Source organism: Lissotriton helveticus, chromosome 7, assembly GCF_964261635.1.
Source record: "Lissotriton helveticus chromosome 7, aLisHel1.1, whole genome shotgun sequence".
Lineage (NCBI taxonomy): Eukaryota > Metazoa > Chordata > Amphibia > Caudata > Salamandridae > Lissotriton > Lissotriton helveticus.
Window position 1 is genome coordinate 597,986,916 of NC_136068.1, and position 13,668 is coordinate 598,000,583.

Genomic DNA, 13,668 nt, shown 5'->3' on the forward strand with positions numbered 1-13,668 from the left:
TCGAGGACGGGCCCACTTGTGGAGTCCATACAGGACTTGATTGTGTGCTTTCCGTACTACACTTCCCAGAAGTCTCACTGGAGCCTCCCATCGACGGGCGAGTTATATAATTGGAGAAGTGTAGCGGGTGCGCACACCGCTTCCGTTAAAGCCCCTGAAGAGAAGCAGATGGAGCTTCGAAACGCGTCGGGCAGATCCATTACGGAGCGGCGTCTACAAGCGGATCCCCGTCCTCACCTACACATAAATAAAGCTGCTGCTCGCGTGCTACTCACATGGTGGACAACCTTGGAGCGTGAATCTATATGCGGCAGTCCAGCCGCAGAGTATGCACCACCCCGTTAACGTGGGGGTCACGGCAGTGAAGTAGCAGCCGTACATGGAATCGAGGACGGGCCCACTTGTGGAGTCCATACAGGACTTGATTGTGTGCTTTCCGTACTACACTTCCGAGAAGTCTCACTGGAGCCTCCCATCGACGGGCGAGTTATATAATTGGAGAAGTGTAGCGGGTGCGCACACCGCTTCCGTTAAAGCCCCTGAAGAGAAGCAGATGGAGCTTCGAAACGCGTCGGGCAGATCCATCACGGAGCGGCGTCTACAAGCGGATCCCCGTCCTCACCTACACATAAATAAAGCTGCTGCTCGCGTGCTACTCACATGGTGGACAACCTTGGAGCGTGAATATATATATATATATATATATATATATATATATATATATATATATATAGATATAGATATATATATATCCCGTTCTCTCTCCTCCTCGGTTTGGGAATAAGCGGCACCATAGTCACAGGTAATTCACCTATTTTTCTTTATTTTCTCACCAACACTGCAAAGGAAACAAGCATTTGCAATGCAATTATGGCTCGCATTTGCGAGACTTTGAGCTATTGGCATTGTAAATGACAATACCTTTTATTTAAGTGTGTTGAAAATCCGCAAGTGGTGCATAAACATGCACTTTGTACTTATAGTTGTTGCTTACGAGATGGAAGGCTGGCAGTAACCGCGTCACTTTTAATGCCAGACATGCATCTCATAAGCAAGGACTATAAGTAGAAAGTGCGTGTTTACACACTGCTTGCAGGTTTTAAAAACACATAAATAAAAGACATTGTAAATTACAATGCCAATAGCTCAAACCCTCACAGATGCGAGACCTATTGCATAGTGTATTTGTGCCTGGTGTTATAGTCTGTCAACTGATATCTGCGAATATGTTTATGTCTTTTGTTATGGATTACAAACTTATGTGCTACTATGTTTGTGCCTGCTATTTTGGATTGACAACTGAGATATCCTACTATTTCTGTACCTGTCTTTATGGCCTGCCAACTTACCTGTGCTAGTGTGTTTGTGTCTGTTTGGTAGTGGCAGGTCTCTTCACCAGGCACTTTTTGCAGGAGAAGTCTTGGTCAATAAAATCTTGTTAACATCCTACCATCTTGAAAGTGAAAACCCCAGCGATGGGAACACATCGAACTGGACAATTTGATATGTGCTTTTATCTCCGCCCCTCGCAGCCCTGGCTACTCTCTGACATTTCCTCTTTTGTGAGCCCAGGTCAAGAGAGGGGGTGGGGGTCAGGGCAGGGGGCACCATTGATCCCATTTTTGTTGCAGTCCAGTGTTTGGATTGTAAAATGTGACGCTCAGTAGGGCACTGGCGCTAGATAACAATATTGGGCAATTAGCATCCTAAACAGCCCCTTTAATATAATGAATGTGCTCTGAAAACCAATTAGCCAGAGTGTTTTATTTTAATGAGAATGCAACAAACGATGCTTGGAAGGAGAAAAGCCTCTCGGAGCCAACACCAGGCATTGTTGGCCCCTTTGTGCGTGCTACCTCGCAGTGACTGGTAGCAAAGGGAGTACACAAGAAAGGGGTCTTTTGTGCTGGGCTCCTGGAGACAGGGCATGACAGGCAGCAGCAGATATAGAAGCTGACAGTGAGGCACTCCATAAAAATAAAAACAGGCTAGGATATGGGCAACGTAGATGGTCTCGTGGAGGAGGCGGGCCATAGGTCTGGTTGGTGGGAGGGGAAGAAACGGACACGAGTGTGACAGAACAAGATTAATCAGGGACGGGGTTGGGAGGGCGGTTGAGATAATACCGGGTGCCCGTGTTGTTAATAAAAGTGGGTGCCAATGTGCTGCCTGCAGTAAGCAAAACTCAATAAAGAAAGTAGTGCTTACATACTAAAAAAGATTCACCGTGTAACAACCGAAGTAAAAGGGTTACAAATAAGACATGGCGGTACTAAGGAGGGACTAACAAGCCTATTTATGAATCAGAAGTCAGCATTACAAAGGACAATGACAAAAGCAGATGAAAAATATAGGCAGACAGTGGGCGGGGCTTCTATTCCATACTCCACTAAAACAAGTCTCACAGAGCAGTGCATGCGCACTGGCTCTAGCCTTGACCTAAAAAGGACGGTCGACACGTTTTGGTGTATGCCTCCAACAGGATTTTTTTTTCTTTTTTTAAATCTTTTTATTTGCAACTTAGAAAAAGTGTTGGTCAACACAGGTTTTACATACAAAAATCACGTTGTACCATAGAGAACACAGAGCTTACAATAAATGTTCAATCTTAGAGTGTACACAGCAGATTATCATAAGTTAATTCAATTTTCAACCGCCTCATCAGTAGGTAAAGGGTGGGGGGGGGTTCACATATGACACCTCTGTATTCGTTCCAGTTTGACCACACCGCCATCCATTTCTTGGGGCACCCTCACGCCATGTATACTGTTTTCTCCTGAAGGATGCACCAGTCCATATCTTTTTTTCAGGAGTTGAGTTTCGGAGGCGCCACCACCCCCCACAGCCTAGCAATGTTTTGCTTCGCCACTGCCTGTCCTAGCGTAGCCCATAGCCTCCCTTTCGCCTGCAAGTCCGTGGGCTCCCAGATGTTTAACAGGCACCTCTTAGCTTCCATACGCAGCTCCACTCCCCACACTTCATGCATACAACGGAGCACTCGTTTCCAGTAGATCTGTAACACTGGGCACTCCCATATTATGTGGATGAAAGTCCCTACCTCCCCACATCCCCTCCTACAGAGTCCCTCAGCACTCCGACCCATAAGTTTCAGTCTGGTGCCAGAGATGTACACCCGATGAAGTATTTTAAGCTGTATAAGTCTTAGCCTGGCTGATATAGCCACTTCCTTGGGGGAGGCAAGCGCACACCTCCACTCCTCGTCGTCTATTTCTAGCCCGTCAGCCTCCCACTTCCCTCTGAGTGCTAGTAAAGGGTCAGGAGAATTGTTAATGAGTTTTTTATATGTGAGGGATCCAACAGGATTATTAAGTCCAGCATCCTAGATAGTCCATTTAAAGTGCCCATTCCATGATAGTCCATCATCACTTTTTATCAATAGAGAACTAGAATGATCATATAACTTGTATGATGCTGTGAAATTCTTCCGCCAATTAAGATCTCACACTTTCAATATTGCTGTAAAGTACAATAAAGTTTCAATTACATTTTCGTTACAGCAAACAATTTGACAGAAATTCAGATATGGGCAGATGGTTTCATTCTAAACAACGATGCTTAACATTTTGCTGCCCTATAAGACCATAAGGCTCAAAATGTAAATCTGTATAAAGTACTGTACGTGGGTGTAAAACAACAAGATAAACCAAACTTCTTGATCAAGCACGCTGGAGAGATTAAAACCAGTTTTTTACCTCCATCATTTTATTACTTTCCAAATGCTAATCTAAAGAAAGAATGATCAGGGGACTTGGACATGAAAGTGCAAATAGTGCTATTTGTAAATTTTTGATTGTGCAGAACTGGTCACAAAGTGTTAGCGCCTAAGATGTTGAAAAGATGTATGAGAATTTATCCAAGTAAAAGTACAGAAAAAGCTCCTTATCAACATCTAAATGTGGAAAGATAATCATAAAGTGTCAGTACAATGGATACAAGAACAAATATCTCAAAAGGTGAGATGCTATTCCCAACTTAAATGCAATTCCTATGATTAAAATCTATGGACTCTTTTCAGAGTAAAACAAATACACTAATTAGGAGTAACTCAATCACTTCCTTGATTGACTAATAAATGTCCAACGAAGATAATTCCTCGATTCCAAATTAAATGTACTGTTGGGACATAACCGTGTACATGAAAAGTGCAAAGTATTAATAAAGTGCTTGTGTTAATGAGGCATTTACAATATATCTTGCATTATACCATGCATATTATGATTCTTACTGGGAAATTTAATCAATTCCCGAAACACTTTTGCGTTTAAATCATCTTGTCCCAACAGAAATTGTCAAGTAATCTATTAAACTAGTAAGCGAAGCACAAAATATAAAAAGCATCCCATCTTTCTAAATGATCTTCTATGGAATGTCCCCACTACATAAAAGGATGACATCTCCAGGAGAGAAAAAACTCTTCATGCGCACAATGAAATGGAATTTGAAACAACTATTGATTAACCAAGGAGGAAAAAGAGGAATCCTATAAAATTATTACATATCAGAAAGGTATTGGCATAGTAAGTGCAAATACTCAAAGGCTCAGATTCTAATTATTGTCTTTGACTTTAAGATGATCCTGTACAATGTCACAATGTAAAGACCACGATCCATTAGATAGACACAAAGGAAAATTGTGTTCATGATAATTCAGACAAAAGACCATCAGAATATTTCATAAGTGAATTTGCAACTCAGCATCCAAGTTATGTCATAGGGGAGATTCCTTCCCATCAAGATAATTAGTCTTGACTCAATTTTTCTTAATGTCAATTTTCGATCACCTTCCCGGTCTCCTATTCTGATGTGTTTAAATCCAAAGTGTTACCTTAACCCTCTTCTCAAAAGTGTTTGGATATGGGATAAGAAAAGGGCCGGTGCTTTTTAGCTCGAAAGTGTTGAAAGATCCTCAATTTCATTTTATTAACAGTGCTTCCTACATACGGTTTGCCAAACGGGTGTTCTAAAACATTACTCAAAAAACTTGTTTTGCATGTGATGTGTTCTTTGATTTGCTCATGCTTTCCATTGTACAGCTTGTAAGTGGTTCTGTTTGCCCCATGTTTACATGCCCTACACTTCTCCAAAAAGCCAGGCCGATTGAGCCAGATTATGTTAGTTGGTGTCTCTTGTGAAAATGGCTTTTTGTCAATAAATCTCCTAATGATGCAACTTTTCTGTAGGTTACAGTCGGGTGATCTGCAAGTACCTCCTATAGAGAGTTCGTCCAGTTTTAGTATTTTCCAGTTTCTCTGAAATATCGGTTACCATCAAAAGGTTATCATATGATGGAGCGGAAAAAAAAGTCCCCATAGCTGTCCCTTGCTTCTGTAGATAGTAGTCTTCATTGAACATAAACACATTATGGGTTATGCAGAAAAGTAACATTTCTATGAGCATGCTAGTATGTTCCATGTAGCCGATTGATCTTGCTCAAAGGGAGGGGGGGCAAGGGGGGAGAACCGGGCACCACTCTGGGGGAAACCACCGCAATTGTTAAGATCAAACCCTCCCCTTGAGGCAGAAGAAGATGCAGAGCATAGGCAGGATTCGAACCCTTGGCCTCTGTGAGCCTGTGCCACCAGAGGCACAAGACTTACCCTTGAGCCATAGCTCCTTGGTGAACCATCACAGCAGCCGGCAGAAGGGCTGAGACCACAATATAAGACAGTGAAGGACACCCAGTCCAGAACACAGGAGTAAGGACAAACTACCATAAGGCATCACCCAAAAGGAGACATCAGAACTGAATAAGGGACCTACCAAATGTAGCATTGCCAGAGTCTGTAACCACTAGAGTGCAGGGGAGGCAAGAAACCTCAAGAGGTAGAAAGAAGGGTTGAGACTCACCACGGGCAACCCAGGGTAAGGGTTGTAAAGGACACATGGCATAAGAGCCTACCGTGCAAAACATGGATGGGTAGAGCAGAGCCACGAGACAATGTAGTATTGTGATTCGGAGAGAAGAGAAGACGTCACCTCGCAGAGGAATAAAGGCACCCAAAGGAAGGCGAAGGCAAGAAGTCCAACCTGAAAAGGTTGTCGCAGGACGGGGAGGATGGGTGGGCGTTAAGGAATCAGCTGCTAGACTATGTCTCTACCAGATACATCGTTACCGAAGGTAAGTAACTTGTTAATCTGATAGAGACGTCTAGCTGCAGATTCCTTAACTTAGAATAGATATCAACGCCATACCCATAGAGGAGGAGGGACTGCGACTAAACCCCACTAAGGTCCAAAAGAACCTAACAGTCAATAAATGACCAAAAGAGTGTTGTCAACCAAAGGGTGAAACACAGTGGGGACAGAAATGACAGCACACCCAACCACCAGACCCCTATGCCCTGAAGAAAGCGGGAATAAAGGGGAGGCTAGGGCACCACAGCCCATCCAGAATAACACGAAAACCTCATATGTAGAGGGGATGAGAGAAGGAAAAACACCAAGCCAGAAAGCCTGTGCCTGATTGACAAATGCCAAACTTCGAAAGAAGACGACCAAAGAGGCATGAAGGATCAACGGGATCCAAGGTGTGAGAAAGTGCCATCTTTCTTACCTTGGTATGCCCCCACTTTTTTCTGAACTGCTGATGTGCTTTGACTGAGTGTGCCCCGGGTCCCTGCCAAACAGGTACCCAGGGCCTGTGTTCCTTCCCTAAAAACAATGCAGAAACAAAATACCCAATTGGCATCTCTGGCCACCTGTCAGCCCCTAGTAAATGGTAGCCTAGGTACCCAGGGCATGGTGACCAGAGAAGACCCCGGAGGGCTGCAGCACTGATTGTGCCACCCTCAGGGGCCAGGTACCCTGGCACCCACACACTGCCTTGCAGGCTGAGTGCCTAAGTACAGAACCAAAATAAGAGACGACATGGCACACATCCCTGTGTGCCCTGCCCCCAGAGCCCACTGCCCTGCCATACCTCAGTCACCCCTCTAGCTGGGTGCCCTATGCCAGAGGTGAGGGCACAGGTGCATGAGCCCTGTGCCCCTACAGTACCCAGGGCTATTGCTGGGCACTGTAAGTGCAGTGCTGCCATTAAGAGTATATGGTGCTGGGAGGTTGTCATTACGAACTCCACAGCACCATAATGGCTACCCTGAAGACTGACAAGTTTGGCATCAAACTTCTCAGCACATTAAACCCGCACTGATGCCAGTGTGGGATTTAATGTAACATGCACGAGAGGGCATCTTAGAGATGCCCTCCAAAACCCGAACCTACAATCCACGTCTGGGCTGAGTGGCTGCAGAGGCTGCCACACAGCAGACATGTTGCTGGACCCATGGGTGGAGAGCCCCCTGCTCTCCTTGGTCTGCAACAAAGCACATCCTGGGCGAGGTGCTATGTCTCCTCCCCCAGGATGGACAGGAGGAAGCTTCAAAGGCATACCACCTCTGAGAGCTTCTGGAGACCATTTTCTGTACCCAGCAACCAGCCCTCCACCAGTTCTACCCCCATTCTGGTGAGAAGACGGGCGGGAAAAACTACGCCAGGAAGGGGGGGGTGTGCAAACCTGTGCCAACTCCACCCCTCAGGTGGAGGAGGCGAGGTGAAGCACGACCCCGGGCTCCGGCCATCTTGTAGATGGGGAGTCCTGCCCAATCCCAGCTAGGCTCCTGCCCCCCTGCCACAGGAGAGGAGCAGGCCAGGGGTGTACCCACCCCAGGACAGGGACCCATTGGTCCCTGCCCTTGCCCTACCTGTAACGCCCCTAAATTTAGTATTTAGGGGCTCCCTGAACCTTCCTTCCTCAGATCCAGATACCAAAAGAAGAAAGAAGATAAAGAAGAAGAAGACCCGCCGCTCAGCTGCTAACAACAGGCCAACAACTGACTTGGCCCCAGCCCTACCGGCCTGTTGATCCTGGAACCTGCTCCTGCCTAAACCCGGCGACCTCCGCGGACAGCAACCTTGGGACACCCAGAGGACCTGCCTGCCTTGACCCTCTCGACGATTGGGACTCCCTCCAGCAGAGGCTCTGCTGCAACAACCCACCTGGTGCCAGCCAGGAAGCTCCGGACCAGCCCACTCTGCATCAGCCGAGCCCGGGCCGGGCCAACCTGAACTAAGATCACGAGGACGTCCCCCCGGCAACTGGGACCCAAAGTCCAGTGCCCAAAGACCCTCCTCGAAGAACCAGCCTACGCCTGCAGACTCAGAACCAGTGGCCACCCCAACTGCGACCAGCCGAGGGTAAGCTTTTCCGACACCCAAAGACACCCCTGCACCCGGCGCCCTCCAGCCCCCTGTGCCTCCCTTGGGGGTACCTACCTGTGCTCCAAGATCCCAATTTACCTCTCGAAGTGCTGGTCGCCCCTGGAGAGTCTCCGTCCCCGAGCCTGCAGCCTTTTTCCCTTTTACAAGATCCTCATTGGATAACATTGAGCGCCCGACGGCTCAAAAGCACCCTGCACCCAGCCACCCGAGTGCCGCTGGCTGTGACCCCTCTGTCCTAACTTACTTCCCCCCTTGCCCTGAGAAAGTGACCAGGAGCCCAGCTCCCACAACCGTGTGGTGTGCGAGCCAGCAGCCACCAACCGAACGCCCCCTTTCCCTCATTGGATATAATTGGGCCTACCTACCTCTGCACCCGGTCGCTGAGGGTGAACTAACTATACCTACCTGACCCTGGGGGACCCCCGAGTCTATGCCCAGAACATTGACTTCATCAACCAAGTACTCACCTGGAAACTGGTAATTCACTTACCTGCCATTGGAGAACATTGACCCATTTTGACTCGAAAATTTTCTAAGTGTGAACTTTTGAAAACTAAAAATATTCCTATAAAATCAGCCTAAGTCCGAATCCGAAAGTACTCACCTGTGATCAAGGGAGAAGCCAGTACTGTACCTTTCAGCCCAGTACTGAACCGCAAAAGTAATCCCTAGCGGGTTTACTAGTAATCTGTATTTTCTCCATAGGAACCCATTGTATGCTTTTCTATGAAATTTCTTCTAAAGTGCCTACTTTTGAAAACTGAAAATATTCTTTAGAAATCGTACGAAATAGTAAAACACAATTGCCTACCTGTGTTTAGTTAAGTCCCCAGTGCTGGCCCTAGGAGACTAGTACTGGGTTACAAAAGTAACGCGAACGTACTTTACCTGCAACCTGAATTTCCTCCCATTGAATAACATTGTCAGATTTACCTTGAAAAAGTTTCTAAGTGTGAACTTATAAAACAGTATTATATTCAGGAAAATTCAGTACAGTAACTAAAACGTGTTTGCTAATCTTGTTTCAGTTTGCACCCCAGGACTGAATCTTAGATCTAGTCCTGGAACTACAAAAGTAATCCGTAAAGTAATCTACTGTATTTTTGCTTGCAAAACCCATTGAGCTCAATGTTAGAGAGTGATTCAGAACTGTGTTGCTTATTGCCTATACTGTAACTATTGTGTGCACAAACTTTATTGCTTCCTTGCAAAGTATTTATATGAGAATACTCATATCGGGCAAAGTATATTTTTACAACTGTTGGTTCTAAAAATAAAACAACAATATCTGAGGATATAGAAACAATTGGCCTGGAGTTCAGTCCTTGAGTGTGTGAAACCTTTTGCTGACTGAGTGTGTACAACAAATGCTTTACACTGTCCTCTGGTACTGCCTTACTGCTCGACCAAGCTACCACTTTGGAGAGTAAGGTCAGTTCTGACTTTAACCTCTGTTATACCTCTGGGGTTGGTGGACTCTATACAAACTGTACTTCCTTCTAGTCCAGTATATATAGAGCCACTTTCTTACACAAGGTGTCAACGAGAAGCCAGAGCTAGCCCCAGCCAAACAAACTCGAACAGCGTAAACACTGTTGAACCTGCTCCTGTAAAGATAAGAAGGAAGCAGGATAATGACCCCTGCTCAGCACGGGTCGACATGGAACAAAAACACACCTAGTAAGAAAATGGCGTGAAAAGAGAGTTCAGCACCTTGCAGGGAATAGAACTGAACTCCATGGTGTAAAAGAAAGGCAGGATGCGGCAGTCGACAAAACAAACTCAAAGGACTGGGTAAGTGGTCTGGCGGAGAGAACGCTCAGCGCCCTCACACGTACCACAGAAGAAGAGTACTGCGGAGACCCTTGCCAATCAGACATGTGGAGAACATTAAAAGGATGCCTGTACATAGCCCGAAAGACACTCGCACGTGGCCAGGAGGAACACTAGGAAGCAAGATAGCAGGAACAGCCGAGATGCGCCCAATAGCAAGAAGGCAACGGGCCGCACAAGCCATGAGGAAGAACATGGTCAGAAAAAGCTGCAAGAAGATGCTGAAACCCGGCCAAAGCCAGGCACTAGGGTACGTTGAAAAGTACCCGCAGTTATACAGAAAGTGGAACTAGTCCAGGCTATAAGAAACGTCTGCTGTCAGTCCGGAAGAGAGAGAACAGTTCCCTCGCAGGACAATTTTTGGAAGAAAAGATGAGCCGAACAAGGGAGTACTAAGGACCAACTCACGGGTCCTAGACGCCAGGAAGAGGTGGCCTCAAGGAGAACCGTCTCTACAAGTCCGCCATATCTAAGAATGCTAGTGAGACATAGAGATCCCTGCGCAAAAGCAGCGGGGATGTGGGGAAAACTGTTGGGAAATAAGCCAAAAGGCCATAACAACCTACAACAGAGAGGCCCACGGCAACTCCTTACTTCGGAGAACAGCCCAGAAGGGGCTGGCACCAAAAGCCAGAGGACAAAAGGAAGATGCCAGGCCACGTGAGGTAGATACTACCGAGCACATACCCAGACCCGGAGTCTGATCACTACACACAATCGAGCGGTGCGACCCTGCGGGACGACGTAAAAGGGAGGTATATGAGCCCCAGAGGGATACCCATAAAGGAACCTCCACAGGAGCGTACGAAGGCAAAGGCAGACACCTGGCAACTGCCAATACCCCACATAGGGCAAGGGTTAACCCCTGGCAAGAAGTGGGGGTCCTCTTGGCAAAACAGACAATCAGAGGACTTGAAAACAAAAACAACCCAGCCAGACGGCTATACAGACAATACAGAGGCATCAACCTGCCTCTGATAAAAGCTGGTCTGTAAAGGAAGCCTGCATCGAAGAAGAAAATCCAATCGGTCAGTGGCACAGCCGAATTAAGGCAGCCCTGACAGACGCCTGGAGATCGCAGAGTCAGCGTGGGACCCAAAAAGGTCTATCCCATTAAACGGCATGTCTTGGAGGCTCTCCCGAATATTATCAGGGAAGCGACTGTCACGCATCCAGGCATGACGGCGCAAAGCCACCGACTGTGCAAGAGCACGGCCCACAGAGTCTGTGGTATCCAGGGAGGAGCGTATTGTAAAATGAGCCATTTCCTTGCCGTGAAGGACCAGAATGAGTAACTCAGGGCGCAATTCCTCCAGAAGGGAAGGAAGAAGGTTAGCCACGGAATACCAGAGTGCAGAGGACGCCCGTGCAAACATGCATGTAGTGTTTAAAGCGCGAATGGCCACGCTAGAAAAGCAAAAAGCTGTCTTCCACATGCATCCAGCCACATGGGATTCCCGGGTGGGAGGAAACAAGCGCAAAGTGGAGGAGTCCTGCAACCCAAAAGCCGCCTGAAGCACCTGGCCCTGAGCAGCAGGGTGGAGGGATAGACAAAGTGGATCCCCAGGGGCGGGGCGGTGCCTGCCAGCAATGGACCGATCACCGGGACCGCCGGAAGAAGGCCGTGCCCATGCGCCACGCAGTACCTCTAATAAAGCGCCCCCAAGGGGTAGCAAGGGCTCCCCTGTAATGGGCTCAAGATGAAGGAAATCCATTAAGGGATCAGGAATGAGGGGTACCACAGGAGGCTGAAAGCGGAGGATAGCAGCTGCTCGGTTGATAGTCCGCGCATAGGCGGCCCCTAGCTCAGTAGTCACCCTAGGTTAAGAGGCCATCCGTAGGAGACGGTTGGAGACTAATCCTACCAGTTGCCAAAAGAGCGGGGCTGGGGAACGACCCGAAGGCCATGCCACACTAGGGACCTGCACCAGTGGCTCCCGACCAGGTGAAGCATCATCCGAAAGGTCCATAGCGGAGACTGGTGTCGCCCGACCTCGGTGAGGAGACAGAAGCGAGGTATCCGGAGGAAGGTCAACCATATGCATGGATGCCGGTGTTGATGAATGGATGTATACCGGCGGCAATGGATGCGTCGACAGCGGTGTCGGTGGTCGCCGTGTCGGAGTCAACCGGACGTCGCGGCCTCCGCTGTGGATGCAACCTGGCTGTTGACCGGCATCAGCTGAAGCGTTGCCCAGACATGGGCTCAGGCATAGAGATGGGTGTGGGCTTGTCCAACGTGGAGCCCGGCGTTGCTTTTGCAGTCCGCGCAGGAAGCGCCCAGAGCTATGCATTGACTGGCGAAGTGTGCAAGAGCGACCAGGACAGTCTAGGCCATGGCCCGTCGTCGCCTCGGCTCCGAAATCCGAGTTGGTGTACACAACCCTGGTCGGGGAAAGATCTGCCGACGAGGGCCCGGCATGAGCACCCTTCGCCTCTGTGGGGTCCAAAGGCGCGCCAGGAAGAGAGTGGGGCTTAAAGTAGGCCTGAAGAGCCCGGGAGTAGGCCTCCATTTGGGCGCGCGTCGCTCCAACTCGTGGAAAAGGAGGGTATGGAGGAGGTGACCTCCGGGCACCCGTAGCTGACCCCGTACGTTATGAGTGGGCGCCAGCGGCACGCCTACGAGAGGTGGACCGCAGTGGACGCTTGTGGCCCCGCTTACCTTCTTTAGGGCGATGGTTGCAGGAGCGGCCTCGGGAGCGAGCCCCCTCTGGAGAGGGAGAGCAGCGACGAGAAGAAGCTGGGCCGGACAGCCGTGCGGCCAACAGCTTCATACGGAGTTCCTAAAGGGACTTCGGCTTTATCTGTTGACTGTCGCCACATTGCTTAGAATCGTGGTGCACACCAAGGCACCACATGCAAATAAGGTGCGGGTCAGTGCCGGACTTCTGACTTGCACAGGCCTCACAGGCTTTGAACCCGGAGGGCATTGCACGCTGTTCTGATACGATACCAACGCTGTCTAGAAGGCCCGAAGTAGGCCAGGAACTGCTGGTTTCCAGGATCCGCGTTGTGATGCGGAAAAATATAAAACTGATGTTGGCGCGCCGGGGCTGGGCATATATGGCTCAGCTGACATCGCGTCCATAAACGAAGTCAGGGAGGAGCCGTATGGCGGCATGCAGAGGTGCTGGCGCCTGGGGGATATTCTAAGTTAAGGAATCTGCGGCTAGACGTCTATCAGAGATATATATATATATATATATATATATATATATATATATACATATATATATATATATACATATACATATATATTTATATTTATTTTCCTGGGATTCCTTCGTGTGAAGGTTCTCAGCAAGAGTCACAGCGAAAGTCATGGCACCACAGCAAGTTATTAGTTTAAAATTTGATTTATTTCCACACCATTGTGCAAAGTGAGCATTCTGCAACATATCCGGTCTATCAATAACCATGACCCAACCTACCCAGTGGCTAGACATTTTCAAGATATACACAACAATGATCTCAGACACCTTTCGTACTATCTCATATATTCTATACCCAAGAACAGATGGGGAGGAGATAGAGAGGGCATGCTTAGGAGGTTAGAAACCAAATATATCCTAAACCTCGACTGTAAGACCCCAGGAG

General features: G+C 48.1%; 1 protein-coding gene across 7 annotated transcripts in view; it reads right to left on the reverse strand.

The window, feature by feature from the left end:
- NSD1 (nuclear receptor binding SET domain protein 1) overlaps positions 1 to 13,668 on the reverse strand; it is a 1,209,044-nt gene that overhangs the window by 302,104 nt on the left and 893,272 nt on the right. The gene's annotated exons all lie outside the window — the stretch shown is intronic.